This window comes from Aquila chrysaetos, chromosome 9, assembly GCF_900496995.4.
Source record: "Aquila chrysaetos chrysaetos chromosome 9, bAquChr1.4, whole genome shotgun sequence".
NCBI lineage: Eukaryota > Metazoa > Chordata > Aves > Accipitriformes > Accipitridae > Aquila > Aquila chrysaetos.
Window position 1 is genome coordinate 44,344,841 of NC_044012.1, and position 15,145 is coordinate 44,359,985.

At 43.1% G+C, this 15,145-nt stretch overlaps 1 long non-coding RNA gene across 1 annotated transcript in view; it reads left to right on the forward strand.

Annotated features, from left to right (window-relative positions):
- The window catches only part of LOC115346603, a 62,232-nt gene that overhangs the window by 15,669 nt on the left and 31,418 nt on the right, over window positions 1-15,145 (forward strand). The window contains exon 3 of the long non-coding RNA XR_003925178.1: window positions 3,347-3,484. This is a non-coding gene — a long non-coding RNA (uncharacterized LOC115346603). The remainder of the gene's footprint in view (window positions 1-3,346; window positions 3,485-15,145) is intronic.

Below are 15,145 nucleotides of genomic sequence, written 5' to 3' on the forward strand. Positions count from 1 at the left end.
CTTGAGCACTTAGATGTTTTTAGTTATCTATGTTTCCAGAGCAAGTCATACTGATGTTTGTAGCTGTGTGGTTACTACTTTTGCCCTTGCAGAAGTACCTACCTGCACAGGCTTAATCTTACTGTAGGTGCTTATAGTCAGCAGACAGGTAGGTGATAGAGCCAGTGGGGTTTACGGCAGGATTCATTTCACCTTAAAATAGGTATCAAAACCAGATCTGATTGTCTTACCCTTAACGTGCCTGCTTCTCTCCACGTAGAATAAGGGAGCCCGAGGCAAATAGCTGACAGTTAGATGAGTAATTTTGGATTCACTGTCACAAGTGAATCCCATAATTTCATAAAATAAAACCCTGCAGCCTTATTTTTGCAGAAGCTGGAAGCTGGGTGAGTGAGCAAGACAGATGGTGGATATTTTGGGGTCATGGTGGGGGACTTTTACTGTGGAGGGCCAGACTCCTCTCCTGCTGCTGCCGCAGAGTTCCCAGACGATGCTCAGGGAGCATCCCTCAACCTGTTATTAAGCTTTTTCAGTGCCCACCTTCTATGAACGTCACCTCTTGCATTAAACATCTGCAAATCAGCTTTGTCTTGACCTGGTCTCCACAGGGTCCCTTCACAGCCAGTGTCAAGTGGATCTAGCCAATTCTACTTAAATTCTGTCTTTGGAGACCACATGCCTTTGCTCCATTTTATGTAAAGATGAGGTAGTTTGCCATATTTTGGCAATGAAACAAGTTATGTTACAGAGAGCATAGGAAATACATTCATACAGGGGCTCCTGAGACCTAATAGAGTGGCTGTTTTGAAAACGATTGGCTGTTTAGCAGTGAGAAATCCTAGGATGAGCACCTCAGCATTAAGCATCTAACTTTAGATGCGCCAGTAAGTGAGGGTAGATAAATCTCACCTCAAGGGTTATTTCCACAAAGTCGAAGTCTCTGGCTGGAGAAAATATTTTTGGCTGAAAGAAATATTTACTTCCCAAATAATTGCATTTGACTCGCTTATTATAAAGTTACATTTCTCTTTTATAGTACGATTACTGCTTATGGTGATGGAGTGTTGTTCCTCATTCTCCCCTACAAGCTGTGCTGCACAGAAGACAATGTTCTTCAGCCTCCACAAGATAGTGAAAAAAACAGAAAATTCAGTTATGTTGAACTGAATGGTGAGAAATATTTTTGGATAGTTCAACCAAATGGAAAGAAATGTTCTGCAGCAGGAATGCTGGAAAGTTTACTTCCATCAGCCACATCCAAAACGTTTCTGTGTGTGGGGTTCATGTGATTCTGCAATATTTCATTCAAAATTCCCCTTTAAAACTCGGATCCCAAATGAGACAAAACAGAAGTTGAAATACTAGGATTTCCCATTGGGCAGAAACTGCAGATGCTGCCAGAGGAATAGGCAGTGGCAGACTTTAAGCAGCACGGCCCTGGCTCCCTGCAGCAGCGGCAAACCTGTCACTGCCCTCGAAGAACAAAAAAAAGATCTGGGGAAAAAAGCAACAGTGTGGGAAAGAAACAACAGAGCGATCATCTTGTTAAAGCTCATGCATGTGCTCAAGAGGACTGTGACAATGTTATATAGAATAATACTCCAGTTCTGGCATTTTCTAAGTGCTGTATGCTTGAATGAGCTATGTTGGTATTCCTTGAAGATAACATTTTGATATAAAATGCATAGCTTTTGGCTTGAAAGAACCATTAAGGTATTTAGTCTGATTTTATGTACTGAGAGATTTTCTTAGAGTTAGCTGTGGAATGAGCCTGATAACTTGTGTTTAACCAAAGCATTATCCAGAACAGAATCCAGATTTTATTTGATGAGGTGAGGTCTGTACTTCTGGCCCATCAGGAGACTCTCCCAATTGTTAATACTTTTGTTTCTAATTTGAATTTGTGCAACTTTACCTTCCAGCTGATGGTCACTTCCTCTGGTACTTTGCAGAGCATATTTTAATTTCCTTCCTTCAGAGGCTGTTTACACACCATATAGCAAGTCATTTCTCAGTCTTGTCTATTTTTTTTGATAGTCAGAATGTATTGAATTCCTTCAGTGTTTCATAAAAACTCATTTTCCAGCCTTCAAATAATTGTATTGCTGTTCACTGTACTATCTTCAATTTTTCACTTGACTAAATGCACTATTCCAACATTAGTGCCACCATTGCCTTGTAAGATGTAAAATAACTAACTAATCCCTTGTTTATCTATCTGAAGATCACACACAAGTCTTTTTATCATTGCACTGGGTAGGTCACAGTGAAATCTTGTATATTGAGTGGGAAAGAGGTAATTTTTGTGTTGAGTGCTTGTACAGCAGGTAGCACAGAGGGTTATACTCCTCAGCAAGGGTTTCTGCGTAACCTCACAAAACTGCACCCATTGCTGATGTAGTAATAGTGATGCTAATGGGCCACTCTGATGGTTTGTCATGATGTTGTACAGAAGGTTGTCACAGGTGCCTGACTTCTCTTCACGCTTGCCAAAATTTTTGATGTATCTTTTTGAACCGGTTCATACTTCATCGTGCTGAGGTACTTAATGATAAAATAAGACAAACCTACCTCTGGGACACTCTAGGGCTGGTTTGGAGGCAGCAATTGCCAGAAATGTCCAGTCTCAACAGGAGAATACTGGCCAAGATTACCAGTATCACTTGCAGGGCTTTAATATGCAATTTGTATTGCATATTAATCTCTTGATTTAGAAATTCTTCCTCATTAAGAATTCTTGTGGGAATTAAAAGGGATAAAATGATCAGCAGATACTAATATGTCTTTAATGATCACATAACTTGGAACAAGAGCTTCCATTGATCTGCTCTTTGTTACTGACAGGGAGTTGGCTGAAACCAGAGTTTGACTCAAAGGGCCAATTCCTGTTGTCTCAGCAACTGTGTATTGGTTGAGAAGGGTCCTTGGCATGCTCCGATCACATACTCCTTCACAGACCATGCAACATTGCCCAGTACTCCAAAGCAAGGAAACAAAAGCCACAGCTAGCTTGGACTCCAGGAAGAGATCAGGGCAGATGAGAGGACTGGCTAATGTTCTAGGTCCCCTCTGTAGCTGGGAGATTCTTGTGAGCTATTTTCCTATGGTCCTTAGGTGTGGACTACAACCTACAGATCAGGAGAAGGGGGAAAAAAGCAACCCAAGAGTGGCCAGAGTTAAAATTTCAGGGAAGATTCCAACAAGCTTCATGGCAAAGATTTTTACCCTGAACCTGAGAGCAAGAAATGCTGAACTTTGAAATAAAAGTTGTTAATGCTGCTCTAAGTGCAATCTTAGAGCAGGTTTACTGCCAAACTTACTTGCTTGCATGTGTCTCTCTGCCCAGCCTCCAGTGTGTCAGAGGAAGTGAGAAGGAAAGGATATACTCTCAGGAGCCAGGTTATGAATCAAGAGAAGATTACTCCTTCCTGAACTTGGCAGGCAACCAAAGGAAGTTCTGAAGCAGAGGATTCAAACAATAAAGGTTAGTCCATCATAGCTGGTGGAGATCATTTCTTTGGTGTGATGTAGCCATTTATTCTCTATGGACTCCAAGCTGCTATGGGTAATTTTGCCTTAAAGGAGATGAGAGCATCGTAAATAGATTTGACTCAAATGTCTTGATCTAAAGCTTTTTCTACTCCATATTATGGAAAGCATTAAAGACAGTTTACAAGGTGTTGTTGAACTAGTATCCACTTGGAGGATTTGTCTCCAAGCAGATTCTTATGTCAAGCAACTTGTCTGTAAAGGACCTGCTGGAAATCCTCAAATCTTTGCTGTTACATGACTGTTGCAGAAAAGTGTGATCAGTAAGGCTGTTGCAAGGCATTTTCCTCAGTGTTTTGCCATATATTTATGTGGCAGACACCTCCTTCCCCTACGTTTAAACTCCTCAGCTTGTTGGATAACAGGTATTGTGTCAAAAACCTGGACCCACAAAAGAGAGCAAAAAGGTAACAGTGTGTACTGGGTACAAATACTTGGTTCACTGCAGACTTGATTTTGACAGTGACAACAGGTAAACCTGCTCTGAAGGGCATCGTTTGCTGCTGATAATCACCTACTACAAGGACATGAGTATTTCAGAATGGTCTGACAGTGAGTGATTTCTTTCCTAGTGGGGGTTCGATGGATGCAAAGAAACAGGTGTAACAGTGGAGCAAGCCTCTGCTTACCTGCAGCTCTAGAACTACTGAGACAATGGTGGTTGTCGTGGTTTGAGCTCAGCCAGCAACAAAGCACCACGAGGCCGCTTGCCTGTTCCTCCCCCTCTGTGGTGGGATGTGGAGGAGAAAAAATAAAGAAAAGCTCGTGGGTCGAGACAAGGACAGGGAGGGATCACTTGCCACTTATGGTCACGGGCATAAAACAGACTCAACTTGGAGAAAACCCAAAATCAATTTAATATATTACTAAACAAATCAAAAAAAAGGATAATGAGAAGTAAAACCAAATGTTAAAACACCTTCCCCCACCCCTCCTTCCTTCCCAGCTCAACTCTGCTCCCAGTTTCTCTCCCTCCTCCCCGCCAGTGGCGCAGGGGGACGGGGAATGGGGGTTGGGGTCAGTTCATCACACCTTGTCTCTGCCGCTCCTTCCTTCTCAGGAAGGACTCCTCAGTCTTCTCCTGCTCCAGCGTGGGGTCCCCCCCACAGGACACAGTTTTCCATGAACTTCTTGGGCATGGGTCCTTCCCACGGGCTGCAGTCCTTCAGGCACAGACTGCTCCAGCGTGGGCTTTCCCATGGAGTCCATCTTCGGGGGCATCCACCTCCTCCGGGATGGGTCTTCCATGGGTGGCAGGTGAGCATCTCCTCCACCATTCACCTCCATGGGCTGCAGGGGGACAGCCTGCCATCTCACCATGGGCTGCAGGGGCATCCCCTCCTCTGATGCATCTCCTCCCCCTCCTTCTTCACTGACCTTGGTATCTGCACAGGGGTTTCTCTCACATTCCAATCTCCTGCCCTGCTGCAGGTTCCCGCTGCAGGTTTCCCCTTCTTAAATCTGTTCTCCCAGAGGTGCTACTGCCATCGCTGATGGACATGGACTTGGCCTTGGCCAGCGGCAGGTCCGACTTGGAGCCGGGGAAGCTTCTAGCAGCTTCTCACAGGAGCCGGCCCTGCAGCCCCCTCCGCCGCAACCAAACCCCTGACACACAAACCCAAAACAGTGGTACCTTAGTATTTCACAGCCCTCAGTGGAGCATGAACCTGCCCAATCTCATTTTGAACAAAAGTAGGCCTTCCTTCATGCACAACTACCTGTGGCAAATTTCACAGAGTACCTCTTGTTGTGGTTTAACCCCAGCTGGTAACTCAGTCCCACACAGCCAATCACTCACTCTCTCCCAGTGGGATGGGGCAGAGAATTGGAAGAGTAAAAGTGAGAAAACTCGTGGGTTGAGATAAAGACAGTTTAACAGGGAAAGCAAAAGCCCTGTGCGCAAGCAAAGCAAAACAAAGAACTTATTCCCCACTTCCCATTGGCAGGCAGGTGCTCAGCCATCTCCAGGAAAGCAGGGCTCCAGCACACCTAATGGTTACTTGGGAAAACAAACACTATCACTCCGAATGTCTCCCCAGTTTATATACTGGGCATGATGTAATACAGTATGGAATGCCCCTTTGGCTCCTTTGGGTCAGCTGTCCTGGCTGTGTCCCCTCCCAGTTTCTTGTGCACTCCCAGCCACCGCTGGCAGGGCAGTATGAAAAGCTGAAAAGTCCTTGACTTAGTATAGACACTGCTTAGCAACAACTAAAACGTCAGTGTGTTATCAACATTCTTCTCATTCTAAATCCAAAACACAGCACTATACCAGCTACTAAGAAAGTAAATTTATTCCAGCCAAAACCAGGACATGTCTGTATTATATGGAGAACCTCCTTCCTTCTGTTTGTTTTTAACCTGCCATCCGATAGCTGAGTGTAACTGGCTATGGAAGACAAAATGAACAATTATTACAATTATTACAGTTATTACAATTATTCCTTACTTGGCCATTCCCTTCATCTCATGCTCTTGTAGTTTTCTAACCCACCTCTTCCTTCCCCTTCCCCCAGCCAGGTATCTTTCTTTCAGGATGAAGACTCATAGTGTATGTGGCTGTTCATTGAACAGAAATCCCTTTCACACATCTGTGAATCAATTTCATCACATATGCTGCCCTTTTCTGTTTTTTTTCAAGTTCTGGTGTATCCTTTTTGAGTTGGGGATCAGAACGGCACAAAGTGGTCAGCAGGTGCTTGCATCGTGGATATGCTTGCTGACACACTGTCTTTTGTTGTCATAATAATCTAACATTTTTTTCACTAATTTAATTCACTAAGCTAATTTCCGTTGCTACCACCCTTACCTGTGAATGTTGATAATTTAATTACCAACCTGTGTTTTGTATGTTTTAAACAATTATCTATTCGTATGAGGACTTTCCCTCTCATTACATGGTAGCTTAACTTTAAGATTTTTTTGGTGAAAGACTTTGTAAAATGCCTTTAGAAATGCAAATACACTATCAGCTGGATTTCCCTTATCCCCATGTCTATTGACTTCTTCAAAGAGCTACACTAGGCTGTAAAGCATGATTTCCCTTTACAGAATTGCATGGACTCTTCCCCATTATACTTTATTTATCCATGGATCCTCTTTTATATTACAATTTCTATCAATTAGCTTGCTACAGATGTGCTACCAGTCTGTAGTTTCCTGAGCCTTACATAGGATCCTCTTTAAAAAATTGAAACCACATTAGTTACCTGCAAGAGTCTTGACATTGAGACGTTTTTACGTTTCAGCTTGCACACCAGTTATTAATTCAGCAATTTCACAGTGGAGTTCCTCAGGTACTCTTGGAAGAATATCCTTTGGTCTTGGTGATTTGTTATAATGCCTTTTGATATGCTTCATGATAGACTTCAATATGAGAATGATCCTCTGATGTGTCCCCTTATAAAGAAAGAGTAGCTGTGCAGGAGCCTCCTTGACCTCTTCCATGGTAAAAACAGCTGCAAACGTATTAGTTTTTTGCTGTGCACTTATTTCTCTAAATTTTGATTATCCTTTTGCATTTCCAGTACCCTTTTTACCTCTCTATTATGTCATGCTGGCTTCTCTTGGTCTTTCTAAAGTCTTTTTGGCGAGTGATATGCATTTGCTCAGAGCCCCAGTGTGATATCTTTGGTTTCTACACCATAGACAAGGATTTTACTCTTCTGACTGTTCCTTTTATTCTCTTTTTAAGACAAGAGAGATAATAAGGAATAATTTTCATTTAGTACCCATTTTTGAAGTTAAACGTATTGCAGTGGTTTTCTTTCTTTTTCTTATTCCAACATAGGTGCTGAATATATGCTCTTTATAATGACTATTGTAGATGGCTTTCTACAGTAACATTTCAGTCAGGTACTGTGCATTTGTTTGCACTGGATGCAACCAAGTTAAGAATTAGTTTTCCTCTTGCAGTTTCTCTGACTGATTTTTCCATTTTGTGTGGCATCATGCTGTAATGTGAAATTTATCCAGTACACCTGAGTAAATAAAGCTGAGAGAGAAATTTACCAATATATGTTAGTTTATTGGTTTCTTTGAGTCTAATTCCATTCACTGTGAGGCTAGCTTGGAATACTAAGAAAATGACCTCATGCTTCTGATAGTAACACATGCTTGTAGCTATGAAAGAATTAGGGCTTTGTAGCATGTAGGAATTGCCATTGGCAAATAGGTACTTCTTTTTCATGATCCAGGAAAGCTAAGGCCAGCAGTCTTGAGCATAGAAGGCTGAACAAAGTAGGTACAAGTCCACAAGTCCTTGTCTGATTCCATTTCTGACATAAAATTCTTTTTAAATAAATCCTTTTTCCATTACACAAGCTTTACTGTTACGAAAAGAGTAGACAGGGTTACAAAAATATTTGTCAGGACAGCTCAGTTTGCTATGTATACAATACAGAATATTATGAAACAAATAAATATAATCAGCTAACAACAACCAAGACTCCTTCCATTCTCCACTTTTCTTCTCTAGTACAGTGGCAAGGCTAGTCACGTACGAACTCATATTGCCCATTTCATTTATTACTCTAGGCTGACCCATATTCTGCTTCACAAGCTTTCCAAATTTTTTTCACCTTAAAATAATTTAAGTTTCTTGCTCCTACTGCACTGTTCAGAAAGTCATTCCAGGATATAATTCCATAATAGTTTTGTTTAGTTTTTTTCTGCCTTTCAGTCTAAATTTATTCATGACCACTTCGATCTTATTCTGGCATTATTCTCTGACTTACATATTCCTTTTTGATTCTTGTTATTTACTCACCTGGTGTATTTTAAAGAACCATCGTATTGACTCTGAGACATTGTTTTGCTAGGTTAAATAGGTCTGGGAGCTTCTGAAGTCATTGCAGCCAGAGCCAAAATGGCAGTGTCTAAGAGCCACTGTGATTTTCTTCTGCTGTTTGTTAAAGAAGTGGTATCAAAGCACTGAACTTCATATCGGAGTCACATGACTAATAGTTTAAATAACAACAAATCTATACCAGTTCTTCATTATCCTTGAGTATCCTCCAGTTATGCATTAGAGAAATGTGACCCACAATTGCTAACCCTTTGTTTTATCATTCTATCAAAAAGGACTTGATGTTACTTAATTGATTTGTTTTCTTGTGAAAATCAAGTGTCATTACCTTTAATGTAATTTATAGTGATAGATGGCAGACAGTCCCACTTACAGTCAGTATCCTAACACAGTAATTTAACCATTAGGTGCTATACGGACATAAAAGATGGTGTTGCTTCTGTCTTGGGAGTTTGCACAGTGATACATCCTCTGTCTTACTGCAGGGTGACCCCCAGCCCCCTTCCCTACTATGGCTGAAGGATCTTAAACCTGAGATACAGCTCTGCTGTTCTTGTACCTGAGACCAAATAATTCATTTCGCTGTAAGTCAGTCTAACATTTCATTTATTGCTCTAAAGCTTCTAGGGAGCTGAGTGCATCTCTGAGTGCTCAGGAATTCTTTGTGTCCTGGGAGATATCGTTTCAAATGAATGCCTTCGCAAGGCTCAGAATGAGTTCAACCTGCAGTCTAGCATGAACTGTGGTTACATTTCAAGCTCAAAGCATCACACAAATTAAGCAGGAAAATGGGATTTTGATACCACTAGCAAAAAGAGGATCCCTAAATTCCTAATTTGAAGTCTTACTGGCCTTCTTTTCTATTCCTACCATCTCTCCCCTCCTCTCCTTCCCCTACCCCCCTGCCAGCCCCTCCTCCCCTTCCTTACACAGTAGTCTGAATGGGATGCCGTCCATCGGGCAGAATTATTTATGAGAGTTCTGCAAATGTAGATGTACTGTTTCCAGCTAATAGAACTCAAATCACTTGCACTGCACCATTAGAGAGGAAACCTACCCGAGTAAATTATATACAGGCCATAAATGGAAGCAGTTGTAGTGTTTTTATGACTCTATAAAACTCTGAAAGTTTATTGCTATTGAACAAACATGTAATCTGATTCTTAAAGCTGAATATTAGAAACCAATAGGGTCCAAAACCTGCATTTACCTTCAGACCTATTGCCATGCTGGTCATGCCATGGAAATTGTTTTTCAGTGGCAGGTTTTGAGAACCATTAATAAATCCAGGACTACTTTCTAGAAGATGTCCCAGCTGGCCCAAACATAGGGCAATATCAAAATTCAGTGGAGCAAAGAAGTGACTTCAGTTTAATATTCTCTGTGTTTATAAAGAGGTCCTATGAGGACTTCAGTAAAGAGCTGAAAAGCAAAGATGTTTTGGACTTCTTAAATTCAGTGTTCTGCAGCCTGCTGCCTGTGAAGAAATGAAAGTATAAAGTTTTTTCTATTTCGTGATGAACATGCTGATAAAATAGTGCATAAACAAACAAACCCAGGCCAAGACGGAATATTTAAAGTTGGGGTTGTTGACCTGATTTACAAGTATTTGTAAGCCATTGGCAGTACAACTGATTTTTCTAAGGGTTGGTGAGATTCATCTGAACAAGAATGTATGCACAGCTGTGCACTGAGCTGAGCTATGCCCTGCGGGGATTAGTGGGACATCACTTCTGTGGAGGCAGGACAGTGTCTGTGATCAAAGCTCTGATTCATGATTTCTTTTCTTCATGCCTCTGCCCCTTATTGTTATTTTTACTTGCACCATTTCCGTTTGAAGACAGCCTGGCCTTTCAGTGGGGTGAGTGAGCATGGAAATGTTTGAACTGCTCAAGGTCTATGTTCTTTCTCTCTTTTTCAGCAATATGCAGGGCCTGTGACACTTTGGTTTTGTTCTCATGGCCTACAGTTTTCTGCCAGCAATGCTATCTCTGGGAGCAGAGGGAGCATGGACAGCTCCCAGGGAGCATCTCTGAAGGGTTAGAGGAGGACCTCTGGGCTGCAGAGAGCCAAGGACTCTCTGTCCCCATCTGACAGACCCTTTCTTTGTGACTGGGAGATTTTACTCCCATGGCCCCCCCATTGCTCTGGAACCAGCGTACCTTGGGTTTGCAGCTTGTTTTGGCAGGACAAAGGCACATCAAGCCAGGGAATGAGAATTTTTTTCCATAGAAATTATCTCAAACCCTCGGTAGGGGAGGATGGAGAAAAGAAGGGGTAGGGACAGCCCTCTGGTTAGAGTACCTGCGCTTCTCTAGTGTCTAGGATGGAGGAGGGATTGGAACATCTAAGCCCTTCACTTCCTTAGTTACTTTGCTCAGTTATGAAGGGCAGGGTTGGCTTGAATTTGGTCTTCTGATCACAGGCTTGTTCTGGAGCCCTTCCAACAGCAGCCTGGATGAGTGGTGAATATTCAGCAAAGCTGAAGGCCTGCTGTGATGTGGCCCTTTACTCGAAGTGTGCTGGAGTGATGGTTGGAGTGCACCAGGTGATATGCAAGGGCCTGGAGTGGGAAGATGCAGAGGGTTGTGGTGTAGCTGTTGCACCCCCATGTGCTACAAATGAAGTGCAGCGAACCCCCTTGAGGCTCGAGACTATAGGTGGCTCTAGTAACATCAGTCTAGACATAGCTAAAATTAAGTGTCATTTTTTCTGTTTCCTTTGGAGAAAGGGAAGTGCTTTTCCTGGTTACATGCTCAGATGGATAATATGTAGAGGAAACTTCAAGTATTTCTGAGATATTTTTATAAATGGAGGGGGGGGAGGTCCTTGCATTCAGTAAGAGCAACAACAGACTCATGAAGGCCACTTAGCTGTGTCTGTTATTAGATGTGTCTTGGAGAACCTTCCAAGCACCCTGCAGAGCCAGGACTGTGGCTGGACACTTGCATCAGCATCTGGAGGGTTAAGAATCTCTCCCAAGATGATAAATCTCCAACTCACCAGTAGTGACAACAATCCATAATAATTTAGTAGTAACGACAGCAACAGTAAGTAAAATACTGTGATGCTGATGGTAAAAGAGAATCGAGAACAAGAAAGCCTGTATTTTTAGCTAAGGGAAATATGATGATTATCAATGACCAGTGATCAACACTTCACTATTAGCTGAGTTGCAAAATCATTTCAAGTTTAGCTGTCACCAATAATTAGCCTCAAATATATCATTGAAGAGAAAGTCAAATGAATGAATAAGAAAATGGAAAATTTGTTCCAGCAAGGCATCCGTTTTCTTCAGTCAGCAATGTGCTCCCTCACCCCCTATAACCGTGTGCGAACCATGTAAATGTGATTCAAACTGCATGTCCAGTTGGAGGTGGGCAGCAGCTGGCGGAGCTGGGTGCTGCAGTCACTCTGCACATGGCCGGTTCTACCTTACAGCTCCTAGTCAGACTTTTGGAGTCTGTAGATAATTTCCTTACTGAAGAACCAGTTTAATTTTAGGAACGTGGGGCTTTTTTTATGTTACCAGCACGTTATGAAATGCACGTGGTAGCAGCTGTTAAGCCTAATGAAACCCACAGCAGGGAAGAAAACAAAGTATCACCTACGAAAAGAACAAGCAGGGACCATGGACAGATGTAAGTGGCTGAGAATGTTGGATTTCCAGACAATATAGCCCTTTTTTATCATTTCACTGTAGGGAAGATGAGAGAGGACTGGGATGACTGAGGCCATGTGACTCGTAATTACAAGAGAGATTTTTTAGAGAAGCAGATCTTTCCCTAAGGAAATACCTCCAAATAGCAAGGACAGATGAACTGTCCTTGCACAGGATTGACAGCAAGGAGAGCATGGCAACCCAGGGTCCCTCTGTACACCCACTAGAGCAGAACGATGATAAAGGCTGAGACTAAAAGGATGCAGGAAGCAAAGTCACAGATGGATCAGGGAAAATGCAAGCATTATAATTCAGTTACTTTTGCGTGGAAAGCAATAAATATAAAAGGTAGAAAGAACAGTGTTTGTTCTCTTGAAAGTAGGACAAGTGGAAGGGAGAGCTGTAGATGGTCTGGATGTGGAGCTGTCCACAGCCTTTGTAAAGAATGAAACCCATCAATGCAGGCAGGGACTGAAGGTGTCCAGAAATGTCCAGCGAAGAATCCACAGTGTGAATTCAGCTGATCCAGGCTGTCAAGCTGCCTGCAGTAGAGAAGGCATCTGCCAGACATTTGCTTTCTAATTTTTAAAATTAGAATGGTAACTCTGTTACCACTGGGTTGCTGAACACATGGAAATACAAACTCGGTAATATTGATATGCAGCAATGTTAGACTGGAGAAAGGCAGCCTTCTTCAAGGACAGTCTGAACACCACTGGGGATAACTGGACCATTGAGAAGGAAGCTATGAAACAGAAGGTGTTATCACCTAGGGAGGGTGGGAGTTGGTACTCACATCAGGCCATGGAGGAGCAGGGTAATGCGGCACTGCAGTACTGTGGCATTTCTCACATAAATGGGGAGGGACAACAGTGTTGTTGGGATTTGGGCAGCATGCAGATGGACTCTAAAGCTATATTCTGCAGGTGGATGTTAGAAACAGGCTTTGATGCAGCCTACGAGACAGCTGGAATGCACCGCTCCATTAGCACTGTGGAAGAGGGACAGGTGAGTCTTCGATTAGAGTCCTTATCATGCCTGTGGAAATTGTGCAGAGTGGGCAGCAGCCAAACAGCAGTGAGAAAATGTCAGGTGAACTGAGGGTCTGCATCAACCACAAGTACTGAACCTTTAAGAAACATGCTCTTCATTTGCTGTGCTGGGGGACCTATGTCTAGGTAAAGAAAGACCACGGACTGTCTTCTTGAGAGCATGTTCAGAAACAGTGGGAAGGATGAGTTGTCCTGTCAGCTGAGGGTTTGTCCATGTATACCAGGGCTACCTATAGAGGTGACCAGCATTTGGTTCTGAAGGAGCTCCCTTACCACCACAGCCAGGTACCACAGTGATTCTTAGTCACCTGGGCTGTCAGTGGTGAGATTCCTGTGCTGGAGAAGAAAATGTCAAGGAAAGGGGTCACCAACTCCTAAAATCAGCAGTGGGAGTGAGATAATGCAATGGCTGCAGGTAAGGTGAAGCAGGAGAGAACTGGGGCCCCTTATGTTGAATGCCTGATGGCTGGAAGGAGCTCTTTCTGAAAGACAGAGCACCCTGATGTTATTTGTAGGCCAGTAGAGAAGGGTAACTTCTTCCACTGATAGACAAAAGATCCATTAACATCTACAACGGTCTTACAAGGTCATGTGAAAACATACACACCAATATAACCACAGTCCCTCCTTTCCTTCCTATCCTGATTTTTTCATCCATGTAGACCTGTAGAGCTGAATGGACTTCTGATAGCAAGTATGATTTCAAAACACACGCTTTTTCCCAAGCCTGAAATGTTTCAAATATGAGCTGCAGGCAGATATCCCCTGAAATCTCTCTGAATTTCCAGAACAGGAAGACACCAGGACTCCAGGGTCAGCCACTTCAGGGCAGCCAGCCATGGAGAATACCTGAGGGCCAGGGACTCCGTGTGCCTGCCAGGGACATAGAAAATCATGAGTTTTAACCAAGGCTTTGCAAGGACTATCAGTCCTGGAGACCTGCACAGGCTCTGCCATGGATGACATTTCTTCTTCTGTGGGGGCTGATTGTTTTTCTGCTGAAAAGCTTGATCAGCCAGTTTTGTGCAACAAACTCCTTAAGAAAAAAAAAAAGTGCACTTCCCTTGATCCTGTGCTCTTGTGGAATGACTGCTTGTTCTTATACTGAGGCAACTAATTTAACTCATTAATTCTGTACAGGGGCAAACTCTGTGTGGCATTGGGATGAGGAGAGAATCTTCCCTTATATGATACTCTTACCAGAAGAATTGAATTGAGTGGTGGTGGTCAGGTTTTGAGATTCCCGAACTCCACAGAGGCTGTGCAGGGTGACAGAGAAAACAAAGACACTGCAGGTACAGACAGGTTAGTACAGAAAACATGTCTTGAATCGGGATCTGGGACTCTCTGGGAAGCTCTAGAGTAATGATATGGGATGATATATGTGAACAAACTTGTTCTACCAGGAAAGCAGTCTGCCTGTCTCTGGGGTGGTTGATTAAGTTCTCAGTTGTAAATATTTACCCTACTTCTATGCATTTAAGGTTTTAAATCAAAATAGCTATGACACAAATGGGCTGCATTTGGCCTGGAAACTGAAACCAAGTATGGAGATAACAGCATGTGGAGGTGTGTAATACAGATGCTGGCAGCAGTGTTGGTGCATGCATTAGCCCCGTGAGGTCATGGCTGCAGTAGCAGAAGACGGGGTCTGTGCGTGTCAAACTGGCAGAGTAGGCTGGAGTGAGATGGATCCCTCCCGTGTGAGATTCCCACAGGCAGATGGGGAGAAGGGAAAGACCGCAGATACACCTGCAAGAGTCCTGCAGGCTGATCCCGTTAGTGATGCATGAGTATTTGTGTGCATGGAGACAAGCGTGGCAGGAAGATGTCTCTGGATGTTGGTAGCCATAGGCTGGCTGCCTGGAGAGGAGTGGGACTGTCCCAGGGTGGTCTCATAGACTGGCAGCACTGTGGAAGGAAGGGCCACTGGGTAGGAGGTACTTTGAAACCAGGAATGGGCATGACCATGCCATATCAAATTTCTCCTCACAACTGGGAGGGTGATGTACCACTCGCTTTCCCTTCGCTATTCTCTCTGCATACTTGTCTGAAAGAGGTGATGGTGCAAGATAA